Below are 7,885 nucleotides of genomic sequence, written 5' to 3'. Positions count from 1 at the left end.
AAATTCTATTTGTTTAATCAATAGAATTTTTGAGAAGAAATATCTTATTATTAACTGATTTTCATTCTTTCATTTCATTCATTTACTTAAATAATTTTCATTGCTCAATTGTTGTATCGTTGTATTTTATGTATTTTTAATTAACTTGTATTATAAGTGTTTATGTTTTTAAGCTTTTTCTTATATATTTCTATTAAATTAACAAACATACGCCAGAAGTTACCCTGTAACATTGAATGCAAGAGGTAAAGAACTGATTGCATTCCAAGTAGGCATTTTTTGGGATATAATTGTATGCAGGTTCCTGCATCCGGTAAATCCCTGTATACCAATAAAAGCATCTTTGGGAAATTTTTAAGAGTACAATTAAACAGATTGGAGAGCATCTTTTAATCATTGCCAAATCTTTGGTGAATAATATGATAAATCAGTAAAATGACCATAATTGATTAAATCCTTAATTACCTACGAAGATGAATGGGTTTATTGCCAAAACTACATGTATGTACCATACCAATGAGGGAACTAAATTCAGGTTATATATACTGTTAGGAAGCAAGTAGCTTAAGGTACTGCAACTGTGCAAAATAGTTTTTTTAACTGGGGAAATAATCTGCAAGAACACTACAATACTTCATTACTTGTAGAACTCGGTTTTGTTTGGGTTTAAATAACACCAACACCTAAACTGCAACATCACATTGCAAATTTTTAGCTTTACTTGTGGATGGGCATAATTTCAGGCATTAGATGGCACTAATGTAGAACCATTCACCTTGCACATACCACCTGTATACTAGTAAAACTATTCAATATCCATAGCAGGATATCAAAGGGGTGTGACCACGCAGGCTCCCTTATAAAGAATTATAAATATGTTTTTAATAGTTTCTTCATTTTTTTGCAAGGCAAAAAGGGATAATTTAAACTATATAGCTAGTATATATAGAACATTGATAAAAGAGAAATAAATTGGGGATCACAGTCCTACATTTGATTTATCTGTCCTGCTTATTTTAGGCCATTTTCATGAGTAGGTAACTCAAAACTGTAGCAAGAAACACATAATTTGATTTCAAAAACATGTTTATGACTATTCCCTGCCATGGTACAAAATTTGCTGAAATTCTATGCAACTCCTGTCATTCTGAAGTTGTTTATGCAAAATGATAAATTGAATTTAAATGATATATTTTCCAGTTATGCCCCTTCTTTAAAGAAAATTGCAGTAGGTTTACTTATTGAAGCATAGCAAAATGTGTTGAATAGAAATGTTTTAAACTTTGCATAATACTAGTAACTAGAAATAAATTACAAAGAATAATTTTTAATAAAATGTCAGTATGGTTTGAATTTCAACTATCAGCTCTTCAAAATGACATAAAGAAAAAAATCTATTAGAATCTAAACTTTGCTGAATATTCTTCAAGAATAAATAACAATACATAAACTTTACACAGATTAGAATTAGCAGGAAAACTTCTCAGGAGTTGAGATGAAGTTGATAGTTGTTGTGAAATGTATTCTTAGAAAATTAATCTACATGTTATTCAAAAATGTAATGCTTTCCTGATCATTATAAAAACCTTTCATAGTAAGTCATAAATAAAAGGGAGGGGAATAATAAGATAAGAACAACACAATGTTTATTCCATGTTTATTCCATCTATTTATTTGAAATTACCCTATAATTTGAGTATATCAGTTACTGTCAAAGAAATAATAACTAGAAAATGAAAACACATGTAAGCATATTTGTATTTCTAAAAAGAAATCATCTGCTGAAACATATAATTTTATGACTACTGTTCTAACTAATTGATTGAGTATTTTAAAATATCACACTTGTTCAATGTAATAATATTTATGCCATTTAACTTTTACATCAAAATTCTGAGGTAGGAAAGGGGTCTCTATTTCAAATTTTTGATGCTGTCATTTTGTTTATTACTAACACAAGAAAAATCTAGCTTCCTTTGATTAATATTGTCAAATGCATCTTCAAGTTACTCTCCAGTAATATAATATAATTACTTATCGCATTTGTATATCTTTTATTTAACTTGTTGAAGTTAAAAATTGACCATCATCGTGAAGAATTATATCTTCTGTGTCGATGGACCAAAGGATTATGTGAAAATATTGGAAATGGAAATGGAATAAAATACATGGTGATTATGACGGTAAGGGTGCGGATTTTTTTCCGGCGAACATTTTTATCTTGCGTATTATTATAGATGTTGAAATATGCGGTACGTTACGATACCGAAATCAAGTTGATTTCGGTAAAGTTACCGAAATCAACTTTTCATTACCGAAATCAACTTACAAAATCACAATTAAGCGTTTTAGTATATTTTTTTCATTATAATATATTACAATAGGTTAAGTTTGACTTTCATGCAAAAAATCAGTTCGAAATAATCATTAATAATGATATTAGAAACAAATAACTAAATATCAAGATTATTCCCTGATTTGTCACAAACCGAAATATATGTTACAATACCGAAATCGACTTGTAAAATCACAATTAAGCGTTCTATTACATTTTTTTCATTATAATCTATTACAATAGGTTTAGTTTGACATTCATGCAAAAAATCAGTTCGGAATAATTAATAATTATGAAATTAGAAACAAATACCTATATATCAAGATTACTTCCCTGATTTGTCACGAACCGAAATATATGTTACCATACCGAAATCGGCTTGTAAAAGTTAAAATAAACATTTTCAAAGATCTTGTTTAATTAATTAATATATAATCATTCAAACTGAACCATAAACATAGGAAAATAATATTTAATTATAAAAAATGATGATGTTATAGACGGATATGTATATTATATATCATGATTACTTCCCTTGTTATTAATGTGTTGCATTACCGAAATCAAATCAGATTTCATTTCAAAGATGAGAACAACCCTTAAAATATTTGCATGAATTTCAGAAGTCTATGAAAAAGGTATTTGAGTGAGTTTTAAACTTTGAATTCATATCGCTTATTTTCAATGTTTAGTCAGATAACATTGCAGCGTATCATCTCTTTGATATTTCTTAATGATTTCAAAATACAAGATTAAACAAAACTGTGTTTGAAGTTATCCACCTAATTTAGATCACTATTAAAATAGTTGATTGGAAATTATCACAGTATTTAATTTAAATCCAATGATTATGATTTGATAAAAATAAAAAGACGTAGCGGTAGCCATTCATCATAACACCTTTACTAATAAGGAGCAAGCATACACGTGCTCGGACAATGGAGGTGTTAGTTGACATAATTAACATACTCGTTAACCGCAATCCTTAAATATTCATCGGCGCATGCAAACTTTAAAGTATCCAAAATAATTATTTTACATGAAATTAAAGCTGCTTGTCTCCATTAAGACAAAAAAAATACATTACAGTTTAATATAAAATGACGTATAGCGGCCATCCCTATATAATATATATCAAAAGACTTTTTTTATAGTTCTATATTATACATATTTCAGATCTAGTAAGCTGGTAAAAATATAATTTTATATTAAATAAATTGTCAAAAGACCGGTTTTAACTAATTTGTAGGGGTGGTCGCTAAACGTTTCCGTAAAAAACATTTCGGTATATGAGACAAGGTGCTTTGATATTATTACTACCAAATTGCATATCAGTTGTTCCAAAAATGTATGCAATTTTTTGATGTCCCGGATACTTAACTACATATTCTACTTATTGAAAAAGTGTTAAGTAATGATTTTATGTTGATCGATTTAAAATCATTTTAAATTTCATATCTGTAAACAGCATAAATTTATGGAATGACTGGTATATATTTATATGATGAAAAAAATGGAACACTTTATACTGACAAATTTCAATTATGAAATGTTGCAACTTGTACGATATGACATGCTGTGTATTACTGTATTAAGTAAGGTGTGAAGTAATTAAGACAGGAGGTACAGTTGACATATATTGTATGTTAAAGATAAAAGATTATAATGAACCATCTGTTTATTTCGTATTAAACAATTTAAATAAATGACAAAAATATAAAAAATATTATAATAAAGAGTCCCCATAACATATGTTAGTGATTTGTTAATATATAGTTGAACGGTTCAATAAATGAAAGACACAAACTTTCCAATTTCCAATTTTACTGCCTGATACGTTATACAATTTTTATGGAACATTTTTAGAGCAGTCGAATTATATATCTGTATTCAAATTTATAATAGAAAATCATAAACTTCCGGTTGAAGTTGGATATTTTTCTTCATAAAACATAAACATGTACAAAATTTATAATTATCTTTAACTCATATTACAGAGTATTTTATTTTTCCATCATAGTCTGATCATAGCTTTTTAAAAATACGATTTTATTTAGAAAATTGTTATGCACGACAATCACGTGCAGATATATATGGCGGTATCAGACTTTTTCTTAAATCATTATATACATTGCATTCTAATATGAAATGGTATTAGTCTTCTAAGACATTACATGAAAAACATTTTCTATCATTTAAAGGTGTACTATTTGGTTTAGTCCATCTACCTGAGTCTATGTGCAATCTATAAGATGATACTCTTAACCTAGTGAGATCTTTACAAAACCGTTCAACATTGATAGTATTTAGATATGGTTGAAACTTAAAAACAGAAATATGTCTATAAAATAGAGATCTACTAGAGTTATCTAACCTATTATCTACTAATTATATACATAATTTAAACTTCACCGCTGATTTCGGTAATGCTAAACACATAACGGGTTGTTTAGAACAAAGGCTAGTAACTGAATAATTACATTTTTGGTAATAACATCATTAAAATAAAATGTTTTCAATAGATTTTTTAGCTGAAAGTCTATTTCACTATTTTGCATCAAATAATGAAGAAATAATAGCAATATTTTAACTAAGTTGGTTTTTACGAGTTGATTTCGGTAATGCTAAACACATAACGGGTTGTTTAGAACAAAGGCTAGTAACTGAATAATTACACTTTTGGTAATAACATCATTAAAATAAAATGTTTTCAATAGATTTTTTAGCTGAAAGTCTATTTCACTATTTTGCATCAAATAATGAAGAAATAATAGCAATATTTTAACTAAGTTGGTTTTTACGAGTTGATTTCGGTAATGCTAAACACATAACGGGTTGTTTAGAACAAAGGGAAGTAACTCAATAATTACATTTTTGTTAATAACATCATTAAAATAAAATATTTTCAATAGATTTTTTAACTGAAAGTCTATTTCACTATTTTTCATCAAATAATGAAGAAATAATAGCAATATTTTAACTAAGTTGGTTTTTACGAGTTGATTTCAGTAATGCTAAACACATAACGGGTTGTTTAGAACAAAGGGAAGTAACTCAATAATTACATTTTTGTTAATAACATCATTAAAATAAAATATTTTCAATAGATTTTTTAGCTGAAAGTCTATTTCACTATTTTTCATCAAATAATGAAGAAATAATAGCAATATTTTAACTAGTTTGGTTTTTACGAGTTGATTTCGGTAATGAAAAGTTGATTCCGGTAACTTTACCGAAATCAAGTTGATTTCGGTATCGTAACGTACCCTGAAATATGAAATTTTTTCAAAACGGCTAATATTAAGTTTTTTTGATATATATGATCAGTAGATCTACATGTGCTGGGATTGACAAATATGCATTTTATTTGAATTTTAAAGGCGTTTTGAGCTCCATTTAAATAATTCAAAGAACAAACCTAAATATTTCAGCACCCCAACATTCATTTGCTCGAAAAGAGTTTTAGTTTTCGATTCTTCCTCCATCTCGGAATCCTTTACTTGCACAAAAAAATCAAATTAAAAGCCTTATTTACATTTTGGAAAAATGTTCCATCGCGTCGTTAGTTATCATCTCCTTTGAGAAGAGCTCATTTTGAGAATACCGAAACCCAAATTAATTCACGAAAAGGTCAACTTGTCAAAAATGTATTTCAAGAAAATTTTGTTGGTGCAATTCCTTAAATGATTTTTAAAAGCAAAACAAAGTTTAATAGTATGTTGTTTCTTGTTGTTTTTTTTCTCCAATAATTACGAAAAAACCGTTAAGTACTATGAAAATGTGGGCCCCTTCTCTAAGAGTTGACGTCTTTTATATTGGTCAGGTATATATGGGTTATGAGGTACTAAATACTCAGTATCGTTTGGTTTTTTTGTTGTTTTTTTTTGGTTGTTTTTTTTTCTTCATAAAACATGAAATTAACTTTAATGATCTTTAACACGTATAATCATAGTAAGTCATATAAACAACAATGTCAACAATAGCTTAAGAATGAAATAATAACAATTACTGCATCAAAATGGTAATCCAATAATGGAAATCAAGTTAAAAAAAAAAAGGTGAAGACTACTCACCAGCCCTTAAACATTACGTATCTCACTGGTTTGAAAGTGGTGCTTGGCTAAATATTAAATAGTTTAATCAATATGAATATTCATTGTGTCGATGAGATAAATCAACAATCAATACAATTTTGGAAACAACTAGGTGGAACTTATTAATTAACCAACCGTCCTCGCTGAGCCAGTATGCACAAAACTTTAAAATATAACCATGCTGTGAATGCACAACTTATAAGTAAGTTCATACATTTTTTTAAGGATTTTGCTGATAAATTATCTCCCATTTTTATTTTTTAAAAGCGCATTTAGCCTTAGAAATGGATATAACTGCAGCTTTGAATGTGAAATAATTTGCTTAAAAATAGCAAAACATAAACAAATTGCATTCTGTCTCTCATACAAAATACACAATAATTTTAACTTTGATAACACCCAAAAAAACTTAAATTAAATGTTTCTCACATGTCCGATGAGTAACGATTAATATTTATATATAACCAAGGATTTACATCACTTTCAATTTATAAGGGTCCAGTGGATGCACGTTTTTATTTTTTTATATATATATTTATTTAAAAAAATAGGGGTTCAGCCACAAATTCGAGTGGTCCAACCATTAATTAAATATGTCCAACATTAAATTCAAGCAGTCTGACTCCTTACTTAACCATAATACTATAATGATGTTAAGCAATATTTATGAAGCCGATGCTATTTTTTTCTATGTCACGAATCGATTTATTTGTTACGTTAAGTGTCCAATTTGCCGTGCACTTTTTGCCAATTAGACGCGGGAAAATTATACTTAATGTCCATGCATGCGTCGACTGTCGTTTGTTTCCGTGGCGACTGTTTTCATCTGCCATTGTATTGTATCGAATGGTTCCGTGACGTACGCTAAAAATATTAGTAAAAATTCACGGATACGTCAAAAACAATTCAACTGTATTCGTAAATAATAAATTCTATTTGTTTAATCAATAGAATTTTTGAGAAGAAATATCTTATTATTAACTGATTTTCATTCTTTCATTTCATTCTTAAAATAATTTTCATTGCTCAATTGTTATATTGTATTTTATGTATTTTAATTAACTTATATTATAATCATGTATTTACGTTTTTAAGCTTTTTCTTATATATTTCCATTAAATTAACAAACATACGCCAGAAGTTACCCTGTAACATTGAATGCAAAGAACTGATTGCATTCCAAGTAGGCATTTTTGGGATATAATTGTATGCAGGTTCCTGCATCCGGTAAATCCCTGTATACCAATTAAAGCATCTTTGGGAAATTTTTAAGAGTACAATTAAACAGATTGGAGAGCATCTTTTAATCATTGCCAAATCTTTGGTGAATAATATGATAAATCAGTAAAATGACCATAATTGATTAAATCCTTAATTACCTACGAAGATGAATGGGTTTATTGCCAAACTACATGTATGTACCATACCAATGAGGGAACTAAATTCAGGTTATATA

Source organism: Ruditapes philippinarum, unplaced genomic scaffold, assembly GCF_026571515.1.
Source record: "Ruditapes philippinarum isolate M1 unplaced genomic scaffold, ASM2657151v2 ctg10341_1_1_1_1, whole genome shotgun sequence".
Lineage (NCBI taxonomy): Eukaryota > Metazoa > Mollusca > Bivalvia > Venerida > Veneridae > Ruditapes > Ruditapes philippinarum.
The sequence above is the reverse complement of the archived record's forward strand: the minus strand, read 5'-3'. Positions refer to the sequence as shown.